At 30.7% G+C, this 16,743-nt stretch overlaps 1 protein-coding gene across 1 annotated transcript in view; it reads left to right on the top strand.

The window, feature by feature from the left end:
* The first annotated feature begins 14,241 nt into the window (after positions 1-14,241).
* LOC148300463 (potassium channel subfamily K member 6-like) overlaps positions 14,242-16,743 on the top strand; it is a 107,176-nt gene continuing 104,674 nt past the window's right edge. Inside the window, exon 1 of the mRNA XM_088274738.1 lies at positions 14,242-14,386. The gene's annotated coding sequence lies outside the window, so the exon portion shown is untranslated. The remainder of the gene's footprint in view (positions 14,387-16,743) is intronic.

Below are 16,743 nucleotides of genomic sequence, written 5' to 3'. Positions count from 1 at the left end.
GTGAACGCTTTTATCCAGGGGATTTCAACATTGTGTTTCATTAAAAATATATAATTTTTTGTTGTTGAAATAAGAACATTTTGTGTGAAATTAGTATGACTGTATTTAGAAATTCTAAAAATCAGTATCACTGCAGCGTTTAAGGCCAAATATACGATAAATCGTAAATTAATTTTCTTTAAACCCTGGTAACATTTAACGTAATTGATTTTCGTTTGTTGAAAACGTAATTTTTTGTATTAAAAAAATTAATTTTTCTTCGAAATACATATATGGATAATTTCAAAGAAAAGAGTTATTGAAAGGCAAGTATTTTTATTAATATTATTTTTTATTAAGCCTCCACTTGTTTACGAGGGATTATAAAAGTAAGGAGTTTTAAAAATTACATTTTTTTTCAATGTACATTCTAAAACAAATTTTAATCCCATTATGCATTCTAAAAAAATGTGTGTGGAGACGTCTGACCTCTCGCGCGGCCGATCGTTAAATAAATTGGATGTTTACGAACACTCCCTCAACACTGTTTTTTTTTTAATTACCTAACGTCCAAGTGGCTATGAAATCTAGCTACGGCTTATGCAACATCGTTTATCATGTCCCTACTCAGGCTTCAACTCTATAAGTTTCATAGCCTATGCCTACTTGTGAGTGGATTTACTCTTTATGTTTAAAGTTACTATAATTTCATGTAATAACATGAGTGAAAATTCTAGGCAAAAACCCCTCAACACTGATTGCAGTCGAGTCATTTTATTCCTTGGTAGACTTGGTAGACAATAATCGACTCTAGATATTACAAACGCACTAATTAATTGACGAGCAGCATCAACTGGCAGATTATTGCGAATGCTAAGATTAAAATATTTTAATTCAATTTAAACATTTAAGCTGTCCTTGGGGTATGGGTTGACAGCCCCTGCGTCTAGTGCGCATGCGCCCCCTATCGATTGCAGAATCGTCATATGCACATGCGCATATTGCATTCATTACAACTACAGGGAGGTCAGAAAACACACATTAATTTATTTTAACATGATACTACGTAAATAAATATACTAGATAAATAAATAATAAAAAATAATAAAAATATTATTATTAGTAATAAAGACGTTTCTGTATCAAAAAAGCAATATACAAGACAAAAACAAGATTTAAAATCTTGTTTTTCATATGAAGTATTATTTTGAATGTGAACGATTTCAATACGATTTTTCATTAAAAAAATTAAGTTAAAAATTACGATGATAGTGGTGTGGTATATTCAATATTTTCAAATGATGTCAAATGAAGTTTGGTAAGGTGTCTAAAATATGAGCGTTTGTCCACTACACGGAATTTTACCGTCCGGTAAGTCAGTTAGCGTTTTAAAACGATGATCGGCTTAGATTGGCTGGTGCTTTTGTCCATCTAAAAAAGTAATATCTTCTAAACAACCAAAAACAGACTAGTGATATTGATCAAAACGTTTGATACCATATATAGCTGTTTGCAATCAGAGAGTAGATAGTACTTGAACATTAAAAAAAACATTAATTGCAAATTCACATTTAAAAAAATATAAATTACAAAAAGTGATAATGGGGTGGGCAAAGGAAAAAGGGAGTTTTGATGGACAGTTAGAATTCTAATTATAAATAGTACGGCTGTCCAAACTTAAAACACAGTAAGGGACATTTTTTTTGGAGTACGTTTTTTTGCATTTTTGGACTAAGTAGGATCTGCTTAGTCCAAAAATGCAAAAAAAACGTAATACAAACAATATGTCCCTTACTGTTTTTGAGTTTGGACAGCCGAGTAATATCTCAGACGTTTATTAGAAGTCATGTTCTACCTATGGTAAATGTTACACGTATACATAGTGATTAGTTAAAACAGCATATCGCTCACTCCTTTCAAAAACGTCATAAATCAAAAAACTTGATTTTTCAGAAGAACGTTTTTAAAGTTTAAAAATATAACACAATGTATTAAAAATAAATATCAAGCCAGTTATTGAACTTTTTAGTGTGTAACATATCTTTTAGGTAAAACCTAAAGGTTTTTTCTCCATTTGAAAAATATTTGCAATAAATGCAAAAACAACATTTTCTGCCCTGTAGCGGGTAAATATTAAGTTAAAAATATGCCTCTTTTGCTGGGGTATAATGCATTTTCTGGGCATTCCGAAAACATGCACAATTGAAAATTGACGATTTTCGATTTATGACGTTCTTGAAAGGAGTGAGCGATATGACAGGTCGAAAGGCATCTAAATACTCAGATATCAATATTCGTCATCATTTATGTTGAGAACAGATGAGATGAGATTAGAAACGTTTTTTTTGCGTTTTTATTAAGCCTGTACCTTTTCAATTCGCGGATCTGCGCAAACTCGAAGGGTCGTCTAACAAAAAGCACACGCACACGTCTGTATAATACATAGATACGCTCTAACCACACACTCCTGCAAGGAAATTCAGCAAACATGTAAAAAAAGTCTGCCCTCCCCATCTCAAGATAAAATTACAAGGGTAATTGATTAAACCTTTCTGTAAAAACCGACGAAAGTGCTGACGATTTTTTTCACGTCTCGAGATAGGGGATTTGAAAAGATAATACAGCAGATTTGACTAGGAAAATAGCGATTGTAAAAAAGTAGGGTTGATTTCAATGTTGGTTTTTTAAGTATGCGTTATGAAACATACTATTTTTGTAAAGTGGTATTTCTACTAAATGCTTATCTGGTCTAGACTAAGTTATGATATCAAATTCTCATATAGGTGATATTTATTGTTTGTTTACTTCGTTTAACAACACGCAAAGGGTTAAATGGATTCATCTCAATTTCCGAAAATGTAATTCAATATTTTGTAATGGCTAGTAACATACATACACATGAATGATTTCACGATCTGAACAGCCGGTATTATCGTAATTGCAACTTAGCGACCATAGAAATAGTGAATTCGCTAACATGGCGGTATTACAGAAAGGTCGCGTCATCTTGAGCCGCCATGATGAATTTTCGGTAGTAGGGATTAAGTTACGATGGTATGGACACGTGGAACGTATGGATAACGAGAGAATGACTTAGGAAATATATGTGAACGGAAGAACAGAACGAGGACGGCCGAAAAATACTTGGCACGTTCAGATCAATCAGAACCTAAAATCTGGTGGTGTCAAAATTCTGCGTAATTGGAGGGCATGTATGATTAGATGTATGGATGTGAAGGAAGCGAGGAGTGTATGTCAGGACAGAAGAGTGTGGCGTTTCATCCTCTCTGCCAACGGCGTGATGGTAGTAGTGGTAGTACAGAGTTTACGGCACTACCGAGGGACCACTAACCGACTCGATCATATCATACTGATAATACAGTTCTCCACTTTACATAATTTAAACACAATGGCGCATTTTATACGTCGGATCGTGATTCCGAGAACATTCAAGGGATCAATATTCAATATCGGCTCGCTAGTATTCAATGTTCTCTTTATACTTACTATGCTAATGTAATAAACTTCAAATTTGAATATACGAGTCTCTCAAATGTGTATGTATACCAGTGAATACAAAACTGTGAGACGCGAACTCCTCGGGGTTCGCGAGGTACCTTAAATAATTACAAATTATAATAGGTGAACTCACAAATCCTGTTAAAATTTGATCTTGTAACGAAAAGTCTACATAAAATGATATTAGGCAGGTAATCCCTCTGGTATCCTACCTTTATCCAGTCAAAAACATAATTTTTCTAATAAACAACTGTCGCTTTGCATCCGTTATACACTAAATTTATGTAAACTCGGTCGAGTTTTATTTTTTTTGAGCGGCTGAACTGCACTGCTTAAGTTTTTAAGAAAATCCATAGAATATGTCTTAGAAAACACGAGTAAATATGTAAAAATCTCTTATTTGTAATTTACCTTGTATTTGTAAGCAGGGTACAAACAGCTAGAATTCATTTATAATCATTTATAATTGAAATTTAATGTCTTGGTGAAGACCTCCACAATTTGTTTACTGAAGTGATATTACACTAAGTAAACGATGAATGATAAGAAGAGTGTCATATTACCATACCATAATAACAATAAAAAACTGTTATAATTATTAACGAGCTTATTCTAAGCTCTTAAAAAGACTTTCAGAGAGGATACCGCAACAAAAGTTTATTTAAAACTCTTCTTCTTCTTTGCTTTTTCTTATAACATTTTATTTTTGGAAAATTTTGTTTTTTTTCGCCCCAGTATTTCATTATTGATTACTTTTTTAGAGAAACAAACATAAACACTTGCTAAAAGTGGTCTTATACAAGTGTTCATGGTAAATAAAACCATAAACACTTGTATTATATAACGTTTTGAATTTGTTGATGTAGACACAACTATTGTTGTCCGCCTCCCTAGTGTAATAATGGTCAGCACGCTCGGCTACCGTTCTGGAGGTCCCCAGGGGGGGTCAAATAAATATAAGTGTTTTTTCACTCTATTTATTCAATATTACCCTGGACTGGTACCTGAAGCGGAGGGCTGATAACCTTTCCTTCGTGTGTTAACGATCAAGATAACACTGTGTTTATATAATGCAGTGCCCTTGTTTGAATTTAATTGAAACAAGACACAACTAGTTTCTTGAACTACAGATGTTCCCATTAACACGTGAAAATACAACCTAAACTTCTGTAGTTCTTGAATTTAGAAGTGTCTACATTGATAAATTCAAAAAAGAACTTTTATAAGTGTTTAATTGTCAGATCCAAACCAACCTGTTACGTTGCGTTTAACGAAATTTACAATAACGATAACTACAAAAATTTAATTTTAGATAAACTGTTGAATAAGTGTACTTTTTCTTTGCTTTCATTCATTGAAGAAACACCACTTTCATAGTTTAATAGTCCTAGATATTTGAATTATAAAACGAAGGTAGCGCAGTAAAAAAAAATTGAGAACCACTGGTGCAGATGATTGAGCGAGTACTGGGGTAATAGCAATACATTTTACCTTTGTTCAAAATATATTAAATGAAAAATTAATTAAGCTTTTCGATGGCAATTGTATCGATTTACATATTGCAAAATGTTCAATAAAATATATTATAGAACTGGAAGAACATCTATGGTAGAGAGTGGCTCTAATCGATATTTATCAGTGAACCCCTACCTAGACTCCATACCAAGGAATATTTTTTTTATTTTTAATTTACTTTGCTTTAATTTACTTTGTTTATTTAAGAAAAACGAACTAAACACAAGTATCTACTTTATTACAGAGGAAACGTTATATTTAAAATGTTTGGCACATTTACCAACTATTTTGTATTATTCAAATGTGTATTTAATTTAAAAAAATCGACAAAAAACCTTCAAAAAGTTGGTATTATAAACACAGAATAATTACAAAAAAATTGAAAAAAAATGTTTCACAAATTATTATATAAAAGGTAGACTTATCCCAAGGTAGACGACTTCCGAGCAGACCTCCGAAGAGATGGATTGACAGCTGGGAATCGACATCGCAAGGGGCTAATCCCTCTTAAAAACAGGCCACAAGGCCTACACCAAGACGAATACTAAGAAAAACTTCCAATATGTCTTTATTACCCTTGACTGGTATCAGGATTATTCACAACGTCTTTATATAATTCTAACGGTAAAGTTATTGCGTTGATTTTATGCAGTGCCCTATACACCGTTGGGTGGGGGTCAGAGTCAGAAGAGAGAAGAATATTTCTTAATATAACCTAAATATAGTATCTACTGGTTCGAAGACCTGTCATACTTAAATTGTGATTTTATTGATGTGTTTTTTTGTATATAATATAGTGAAAGGTAATTTTTTTTTAAATGAAAAGTAATCCATCTTTTGTGGCGGCTACAAAGATACAAATAAAAAAAATGTATGTGTGAAATAAGAACAATCAGTTTCAATCAAGATATAGCCAGTAAACATGACAGTTCCATAATTGGATTTAGTTTTGGAGGCAAAAACGAAAAGGGGTCTATTATCAAGGGGTCCCGTCTCCAAAATTTGAGGGAAAATGTCATATTTTTCTGATAAAATTTCGAAACATTTTCCGTTTGTCTTTCTTGAGAAAAGTTTACGAGATTGCTTTGCTTGTCGGCCTTTTTTACGGCTAGGAAAATATTTTACGCTCATAATTGTAGATCAAACACGTCAACCCTAAGGTTGGTCTAACCTAAGTTAGGGGTGTGAGTAATGGATAACTGTTAGTCTTTGGGTACCCGATTGGGATAGAATAACTTTTTACTATTTTAATGTATTTTCACTTTCATATCTTGAGTCAAATTGTCGAATATAAATATAATAATATGGAAAAAATGAGAGAAGAACTAAACTGGTTATCTATAAAAAGAGATTAAAATTTAATATGCTGATATTTACACATAATTTTTTTAACGATAAATTACCGAAATATTTTAAGGATAAATTCATTTTAAACAAAAATTGTCATGAATATATTACTAGAAATAATGATAAAATAAGACTGCCATTTATAAAAATACAGTCGCAAAATTGATTAATACATAAGGGTTTTTAAATGTATGATGAGATGCCTGAATGTATAAAGAATGAAAAGAGTTTAAAGAATAAATGTTTTTTTAACTGTAAGGAAATGTAAATATGTATATACTTTTTATATATATATATATATATATATATATATATATATATATATATATATATATATATATATATATATATATATATATATATATATATATATATATATATATATATATATATATATATATATATATATATATATATATATATATATATATATATATATATATATATATATATATATATATATATATATATGTAGATGTAGTAAATTAAGTGCAAATAATAGTTTATATTAGTTGAAAAAAAAAAAAAAAAATAGTTAGAAAAACGCAGTACCCAACCAAATTTGTACACTGATTGGCGCGATTAGCTTTACATAATCGAATTCAAAAACCGAATTATGTATATATAGATTTCTCCAAAAAATCGTTATTTAATACGATCATCCATGTCAACTATCGGTGAATTATTTTTATTAAGGCCTTACTCGCCTTATTCATTAAACGTCCGGGTGCGCTGAGAGAATATGCATTTATATATAGATTTTTAGTTTTGTTTTTTAGAATACAGTAAAACCTCGATATAACGGTCTAATTGGGGGGAGGTGATGACCTTTAAAGCTGAAAGTTCGTAATATAAAAACAGATTTAAAATAAATTTAAAACTTTTTTTCAAAACATGAACACTGTATTTAGGTATAAATAAACAATACAAAACACAAACGAAATTCTATTTATTATCTTCGGACACTCGTGAAGTGACGTTGCTGTTTGATATATACGCGCTTGCTTATGCTAATCCTGCCTTGAAAAAGAAATCAAGTTTTGTTTAACCTTTTTAAAGTTTTAAGACATAATTTGTGATAATCATGGCCTCCTAAAATTGTTAACGTGCGGCGACACTTGAATTTAAGCATGTATAATATTATATTATTTATTGATTCGGCATTAACTTTGTGGAATGACATGATTATTTTAATTAAATTAAACACTTGAATAATCCACTGAATTGAGTTTTATTTTGATATTACGACTAGTTTCGAAAACGACAGTTGTTTTCATCTTCTGGTACAAATTAAAACTAACGAATAAAAATATATTTAAATGTATATATAGGTTAATAAATATAGGTAGGGGGGTTAAGGAACAACATTTTTGTAAAAGGAAACATTGATAATAATGGTGATTATTTTGAAACAGTATATTATTAATTATTGTATTATCTGAATTGAAATTTTTATGTATTTATAAATTTTCTGAATTATTCATGACTTGACCTTTATTTGTAACAGAGTATATTAAAGCCCCCTACCTATATTTATTAACCTATATATACACCTAAATATATTTTTATTCGTTAGTTTTAATTTGTACCAGAAGATGAAAACAATTGTCGTTTTCGAAACTAGTCGTAATATCAAAATAAAACTCAATTCAGTGGATTATTCAAGTGTTTAATTTAATTTAAAAAAAAATGTATAATATTAACTGGACGTTTAAATTTATTTTACATTTCACCGAATTTTCTGTCCATTTGTCAAATGTCCCAATTCGTCAAATAGAGGTCCGTTATATTGAGGTTTTACTGTACATATTAAAACCTACCTTTCAACAATTTCTTTTAACCCTTATATTTGTTTCGATGAAAGACTTATTTAAAAAAATACTAAATCCGTGAAATTTAAAAGAAAACACTCACTTACCACATGAGTTATATTTATTTTATTTTAACAGCTAGTTTCGAAAGCTATGCTTCCATCTTCAGGTCCAAATATAAAAATAGTAAAAAACGAGCGTTTCCTTATCAATTTCATCATGTTTTACCACAAATTGAATGCCGAAACAATGAACAAAAACGGTATTTTAAGGAAGAGAAAACAATGAAGTAAAATGATACCTGGGGTTAAGAAAATTACGTTGCGTTTCAACGTATGTTGGGCCTTAAGTTTCAGTGACGGAATATTTAATTTAATTTTCTTTTAAAAGGCTAGCTATTTAAGGACGATATTTGCATTATAATTAATTAATAATTTAATTAATATCGGACATTAAATTGTTATTATCAATCGCGCCTACGCTAAAATGTAATATTAACTTAACTTAAATCTTCGTTTACCTAAGTTAGGTAATCGTTATTAACAATTTAATTAAATGGCTTGTTTACTTCCACTTAACATATTATAATTTCTGAAATTAATTTCGATATTTTTGAGACAAAAGGTGTCCATGTTTAGTTTATGCCAAATTGAATTAAATTCATAACAGAGCATAAAATAACAACCGTAATACTGTTATCTAGTTTTATGGAAATAGATTCACTCTTAAGACTTGAACTAAAAACTAAATTATTTAAAAAAAAGCAAAAACCAATTTTTTTAAATATTAATTGATTATAACATTTTAGGTCATGAGATATCTTGTTCCTATTCTGTTTTTACCTTCAACATACGTTTTTCTCTCCTCTCAGAAAATAAAACATAATATAACTAATTTAAACTCATTTTCATATTCTCCTGTGCGTGTCATATCGCTCACTCCTTTCAACAACGTCATAAATAAAAAATCGACTATTTTCAGTTGTGCATGCTTTCGGAATGCCCAGAAAATGTACTATATCCCAGCAAAAGCGGCATATTTTTAACTTAATGTTTACCCGCTGCAGGGCAGTAAGTGTTGTTTTTGCATTTCGAAGAAAATGGATTGTTTAATTATTTTTTTAAATGTACAAAATATTTTTCAAATGGAGAAACATTCAGGTTTAACAGTACAGTAAAAAGTAACAGTAAAAAGTTCATTAAGTGGCTTGATATTTATTTTTAATTTATTGTATTATATTTTTAAACTTAAAAAACGATCTCCTAAAAAATCAAGTTTTTTTTAATCGAAGAGTGATCTGATATCACTCACTCCTTTCGACGTTGTCGAAAGGAGTGAGTAATATCAGATCCCCCTGACGTCGACGATCACTTAAGATTAAAATTGTCCTTGTCTCGGGCAGCTCTAAATAGGGTCCTGATCCCCGTCCAATCTCATATATTCCGGAGCCAGGAGATCTGGCTTCTGCCCACACCTTGTCGACCCTCTATTTTGCATTCAACACGTTGCTTTTTTTTCAATAATAACATAATTTAAAATTATCCCCTTTCATTAAAAAGAGAAGAATGATACATGTTCGATTTATAATTACAATATAGCTTTGTTTTAATATCACTATAAATATTTTATTATAACTTAATTATAATTTATAATGTCTACCAGTTTCGAAGCTAAACGCTTCTTTATAAAGAGTGATTATTAATCAGTCTATATAATGATAGTATTAACCAGTCTTGATAAAGAAGCGTTCAGCTTCGAAACCGGTAGACATTACAATTAAGTTTCAATAAAATATTTATAGTGATTTTAAAAGAAAGTTACATTGTAATTACAAAATGAAAAATTACAAAATTTTACATTTTTTTTCACTTAGACCATTTGTGTTTTAACAGCCTTCGGTTAGTCTTTAAACCTCTGTGGGGTGAGGGATCTATTTTGGGATTTACGTCTAGAATATAAAGGAGCAGATTTACCCTTAAACCCAATATTGCATGAACCCATCGTTATATCTTGTGATATCCAAGTACGAAATATCCAATTAACCGCTCGTTAACAGTCGGCAGTTATGTGATCACATGTGCAGTGGCGTAGTCAGATTGGCGAGGATTACAGAATGCCTTCCGCAAAATTATAACTACAATTTTACTTGACATAGATGAAGAAGAACATAGAAGTCATCTATTGGTGAGATAAAATAAGCCTTTTATTGAGCAGAAACTCTTTCATTTGTATGTGAGGTCCGAATCCTGGATTATAATCACATACATGAGAAAAGCCAGAAAATATCCTTTTCATTTTATAATTTTAGCTTATAATTTGAGCAGACAATTTATTAACGACGTTTTGAGTGTGTCCAAATACTTGTTTACAAATATGGATAATCTCCAATTATAGGAGCTATTTTTCATATTATTTTTTGACATCTTAACATAGATGAAGAAGAACATGGAAGTCTGGGCATTTACGGGGTTTACGACCGTCATGGGTTGGTTCAAGTGATCACTTTATACACGTGTAACATTCACCAATTCTACCTATGATTGACAACCACACTACTCAAATTTGTGGAACTTCTATATATATATTGTTCAAATTCGAAACGTAGTGCTTGAATTCACTAGAATTTCACTAGAGACATCTATGGTGAGATGAAAAATCACTCCTAATTGGAGATAATCCTGATTTGGACACAGAATGTTGTAAAAAAATTGAGACTACAAAATGTTAGTTTTGAAGTGGAAGTGTTATTGATGGCGTTTCGATAATCGGTGATTGGAAAAGAAGAAAAAAAAATGGAGTTAGCGAGAGAAGGATGAAAATAGACTGAAAAAGTCTACGTAATCGGAGAGCTTGTGTGACTAGATGTATGGATGTGGAGGAAGCTTGGAGTGTATGTCAGGACAGAAGAGTGTGCCATTCAATCTTCTCTGCCTACCCCTGCAAAGAAAAAACGACGTGATGGTAGTAGTGTTTTTTTAAGCTTTCACTCGTTGATGAGTGAGTAGTGTTAGTAGTACAAAATTATATTTATATTAGGTTGGTGTGAGACCCAAAAACAAATTAATAAGGCTGCAGTTATATCCAGATACCTCATAAACTCGGTGTGGAGGAACAAACACATGAGAATAGAAAGTAAACTGAAAATATACAAAACATGTGTTTGACCAATAGCCACTTATGGGATTTAGGCAAGAGCAGATACTTTCAGAACACAACTTCGAACCTCCGAGATGAAGACTCTGCGATCCATAACCGGAAACACATTGCGAGACCGAGTAAGAAATACCGACATCCGGAGCATGTGTAAGACGGAGGATATTGTGAGGTGGGGACGACAACGAAGGCGATACTGAAATGATCATGTAAACAGAATATCAGATGTGATGACTTCCACGTATCGCCCTTCGAAGAATCCCTGAAGGACGCAGACCCCCAGGCAGACCTCTAAAAAGGTGGAAAGACAGCTGGGAGTCAACATCCCAAGAGCTACAAGCGGAGGCATGTGTAAGATGCGAAGCTTGTTTTTAAATACAGATTGGTGTGGTGTTCTATTCTCTCTGCCTACCCTTTCGGGTTAGTCAGGACTGTGAGGGGTGGGATTTTTTATTCGATTATTTTCATTCGATTCATCCAATCGCTAATATTGACATTCAGTTTTACAATGCCTATTGTTTCTTTATTTAAAATCAGATTACGAGCAAAACGAAGAGAATGGGCATTATTTGATCAATTTAAGACACCAGTATACGAACGGTTTTATAAAATAATTGTACATAAAATAAAATAATAAAAGCCTTCCAGAAATAATGTAATTTTTATTTTAAAATACTTAACATTTATGCTCGTTTTTATATATTTTTTAAAGCGATAAACTTGTTTTATAATATGTACATTAATGACTTCTGGAAAAATATATTACGTTAGGTTAAGTTAAGTTTCGACGAATTCCGTCGTTGACGACAACGTCATAAATATATTTAAAAAAAAAACTAGCTTTTTCAGGAGATCGTTTTTAAAGTTTAAGAATATAATGAAATGTATTAACAATAAATATAAAGCCACTTATTGAACTTTTTACTGTGCAACAGATCTTTTTGGTAAAATCTGATGGTTTTTTCTCCATTTGAAAAATATTTAGCACCCATATTTAAAAAAGAAAAATTAACAATTTCCGCAACCTTTTCTGCAAATTGTAAAAACAACACTTTCTGCCCTGTAGCGGGTAAATATTAAGTTAAAAATATGCCGCTTTTGCTGAGATATAGTCCATTTTCTGGGCATTCCGAAAACATGCACAACTGAAAATTGGCGATTTTGATACACTTATGACGTTGTGATTTTCAAACACCGTATGTGTTGAGCCTCACATACGGTGTTTGAAATGATCATGCGGAATGCACCGAAACACGTGTCACATGAGATAGAAAGAAAAAGAAGTATCCACTAAGTAAAACTTAAATTAAAAATGATCTAAAGTGGTCTAAACCTGCCTAAGACATGCTTAAACTTCTTCTTCTCAAAAAATATTTTATCTACAAAATTCACAACGATAAGGATTTAAATTTATTTGATGGATTTAATGCTGCCTTAAGAGGATAAATCGATAGTTCCATTAATTGTTAAATTATCAAATCCATTAACAGAGACAAAAAAGATATTTGCTTTCAATCCTTCGAAATAATTCCGACAAGGAAAATTCTTAATTAAATTTTATTCTCCTCATTTTCATCCATCCAGTCCACTTTTCCGTCTCTTGTTACTCTTAAATTGTACATTTTATTTATTAAAAGCACTAAAAATTAAGGGTAGCTCACTTAAACAAATTTAACGAATATAATGAAGTTTTCATTCACGTAATCCAAGCTACACTAACACACGTAAAAACTTCTACGTCTCTCCACGACATAAATAATAAATGTGTACGCAGCTGTGTAGTGTATGAAAAACAAGGTTGCCAACAAATTTCAAAGATTTTTGTTGTTGTTGATAATTAAGCTAAGCATTAAAGTTCGGATGTTTCATAGTTAGGATTTTTATAATTATATTATTTGTGTTCATTTGAGTTTTAAGCTATTATAAAAGTCTACGTATCTAGTACATGGTATATTAATTAATTTTGACGATAATGAAAAAAAGTTGGCGTTTTTAGATCTTTACAATTAATTATTTTTTTACAGTAACAATCGTTAAATATGAATGTTGCTATATGATATTATATAACAATATACTACAACATATACTTGCATAGTTTTATATGTTTTCTAAAAATATTTAATACGTTGTATTGCGTGAAAAAATTGTCGTGTCGGTTTTTAGGCATTAAAGGTGTCAAAAAGAATGATCTCTTTTGATGTATTAGGTATAATATTTAGGATGAATGTTTATTTCACTCACGGTCGCATTTCCTGTTTAATTTGTGTAAACGTAGATCCGAAAGAATGTATGTAGTAGTTTAAAAATGTAATTGTTGATCTCAATAATAAAGATAGATATTTTCCACATGGCATGAATAACTTCTTCGTTTTTGATAAGTTTTGAAAAGTGTCTGAAACATATCTATACATTTTTGAAACCCTAACTGTACATCATATCATATTTCTTTGAATCCTCTTCCACTTTCTCTTCAACATCTTATCCAATTCTACTTTCTTTACCTTCCTTGCTTTTATGAATTAACGTATCAACAATATACAATATTGTTATTATTTTTACTTTCTTATTTCAACTCCTTATAATTGATGTTTGCTTCATCTCTTTTATTTTGTACACTAAGCACTATCTATCTGTCCACTATTTTCCAAAAGCCATCTAATGTACAAACCTTGATCTGTATTACATTTGAATGAAACAATTATATAAACAGTTAAATAAATAAATAAAATACTTACACGAAGCTTGTCAAATTTTTCTGCTGTTTAAAAATATTTCTTTTTTCCATTTTGCGTACAACCCTGTTTCAGTACTGTCGCTATAGGGCACTGCGCACGCCCGCTCCAGTTGAGGCAGGCATTCTACTTTCATTGATGTTCATCATCTTGCCTACCAAACGCTGGCAGGCGTTAAAGCAGATCACACGCGATCCGCACTTGGTTTATTTGAAAACTTCTGAACCAAACAACTCCAAGTAATTTATCGATTAAAAGTTTGAAAACTAAAATGTAATTAAGTTTTCCCAGTGTTGTAAAGGAAGGTCTGGAAAACTTTGCGGGAATAAGGTGAGTTATTGAATTTTATCTTTATTTAAACACTTAAGTACTTTTGGTATTATTTTTATACCTATTAATAGAGGCTATCATTTATTTACTGTCCATTAGGAGATTGATTTTATAGTTTATGGTCTATGTACTTTACGTTTAAAGCGGCAGTCATGTATTATTACATTATTGGAAAAACATATATAGATCTTTCATGATAATAAAATGAATTTTGTTGTATGTATTTTGACGAATATTTCATATACATTTAGAAAACTTTTAATATGTGAATATTTCCCGCGACTCGTGTTCGCTGTTATATTAAAGTACTCCCGACACGGACAGAAGAAATAGTCAATTTTAAATAGATAATAGAGATTTTGATTTCATCACATCATTGTCTTTATTACTTCTTATTAGTCTTTTATGCCGGTTTTATTATTGTTTATGTATGAATGTATATGTATTTCAAAGGTACAATAGGTGAAACTGTTGTTGTCAAACAGCTATTTTCGATAATAGTTATATTTGTTTTAAAAAGCTAATATTTCTTTTAAGAAACTGTTATCATTAAGGTATTATCTTACTTTACGTATTTTGTTTTATTATTTATACGGATTTTGTTTTACAAAAATTTATTTTTCATTTTATTTTAATTTTGATATTTGTTTTATCTTCTTTGATAATATTTGCAAAGGAGAGTCTACAATTCGCAGACGGCAGAATTTTGGAACGAAGGATAATATTTTTTGAGGAATTGCCTGTCGTTATCCGTGGAATTGGTTTCATTGACTGATTCGCCAGTCATTTTGCGGTAGTACCTATGTATCTACTTTGCTTATTTAAATTTTACTTACTACAAAAACTACAATTTATTAAATAAGACTCATTCGAAATCATTATTAAACCCCGTATTTTTTCATTTACCGCATTCGAAACTTGCCCTAATTCATTCAACAAATTTTTAATATTTCAAGGAATAGTGATATTTACCGAGTAAAATTTTAATAAAAAAATGGAATAGATTTGCGTGAAAAAATCACCATCACCGCGGTTTTAGAACAATCCGAAGTTGTTTTATTTATTTTTAATCTATAAATTTAACAGTTGTTTAATACGTTTTTGATATTCAATAACCGTCAAGTCCAACTCTTAATAAAACGTTATTCGATTGCTCTACTTTTGAATGTGCAACATTATTTTTTTAAACCATAAATTTATTACAAAAAACACTTTTTTTTCAGTTTAAAAAATCAATGTTTTATAAAAAAAAATGCAATTCCGTCCAATTTTACCAGGATTTAAAGGAAAATTAAGTTGAGATTTATCGTATAGTGAGCCTAAAGGTGGGATAATTAATAGCCTGCATACTTTATACATAGCAACCTTATTTTCTTTAAACACGGGTAATATTATACGCACTTGAATTTTTTGATACCTCGGCTGTCCAAACTTAAAACACAGTAAGGGAAATTTTTTTGTAGTACGTTTTTTTTTGCATTGTTGGACTAAGTAGAATCTACTTAGTCCAAAAATGCAAAAAAACGTACTACAAAGAAAATGTCCCATACTGTATTTTCAGTTCGGACAGCCGACCTGTTTCTAATAATAAGCTGCTTAGGCTCACAGGAATAGTATGAAATTGAAGTATTTTTGTGAATAATAAAAACACCTATAGTTCTATTAATAAAATAAATACTAATATATATATATATATATATATATATATATATATATATATATATATATATATATATATATATATATATATATATATATATATATATATATATACATTTAAAACAAATTGCGAAACACGTCCGACCCCTAGTGCAGCCGAATTTGAAGATTGCGAGTTCCCTTTATCGAAATTAAGTAAGAAATCAAGTATTGTGCTTGTTATATAATATAAAGCTAACGATCCAAAAAGGGTGATTTGTTTAATAAAAAATGATGCCACTCTAATATAATTTCATTGTACATATATTAGAGAACCCAAGAGTTATCATTATACTAAACACTGTTTCCAGGCTAGTAATCGAACCTGGGAGTCTGTTTCTTGTCGTAATATAATGAATGCCTCTCTACCAACTGCGATGCGTAATTGAGGAAAATTATAGAGTTATCAAGGAGCAAATGGCTATAATATCATCTGGCAAGCGGCGTCGGCGTCGGCGTCGGAGCGTCGGGCGCGTCGGAGCGCGTCGCCCTCGTAAACTTTTCATAAGGACTCCTAATAACTCGCAAGATGGAGATTATCTCCCCAGTAGATTAGTTGATGCCTGCTATCAAAATATATAGCGACTGTAACACGGTATAAAAAACTAACACATAAGCGTCATACTTTTTGATGACTACGACACGGTATAGAATCAGAA

The sequence above is a fragment of the Brachycentrus maculatus genome, unplaced genomic scaffold (genome assembly GCF_059751285.1).
Source record: "Brachycentrus maculatus isolate JH-2025_06_01 unplaced genomic scaffold, ASM5975128v1 h1tg000711l, whole genome shotgun sequence".
In the NCBI taxonomy this organism is placed as follows: domain Eukaryota; kingdom Metazoa; phylum Arthropoda; class Insecta; order Trichoptera; family Brachycentridae; genus Brachycentrus; species Brachycentrus maculatus.
This window is presented reverse-complemented; position numbering and strand designations above follow the sequence as displayed.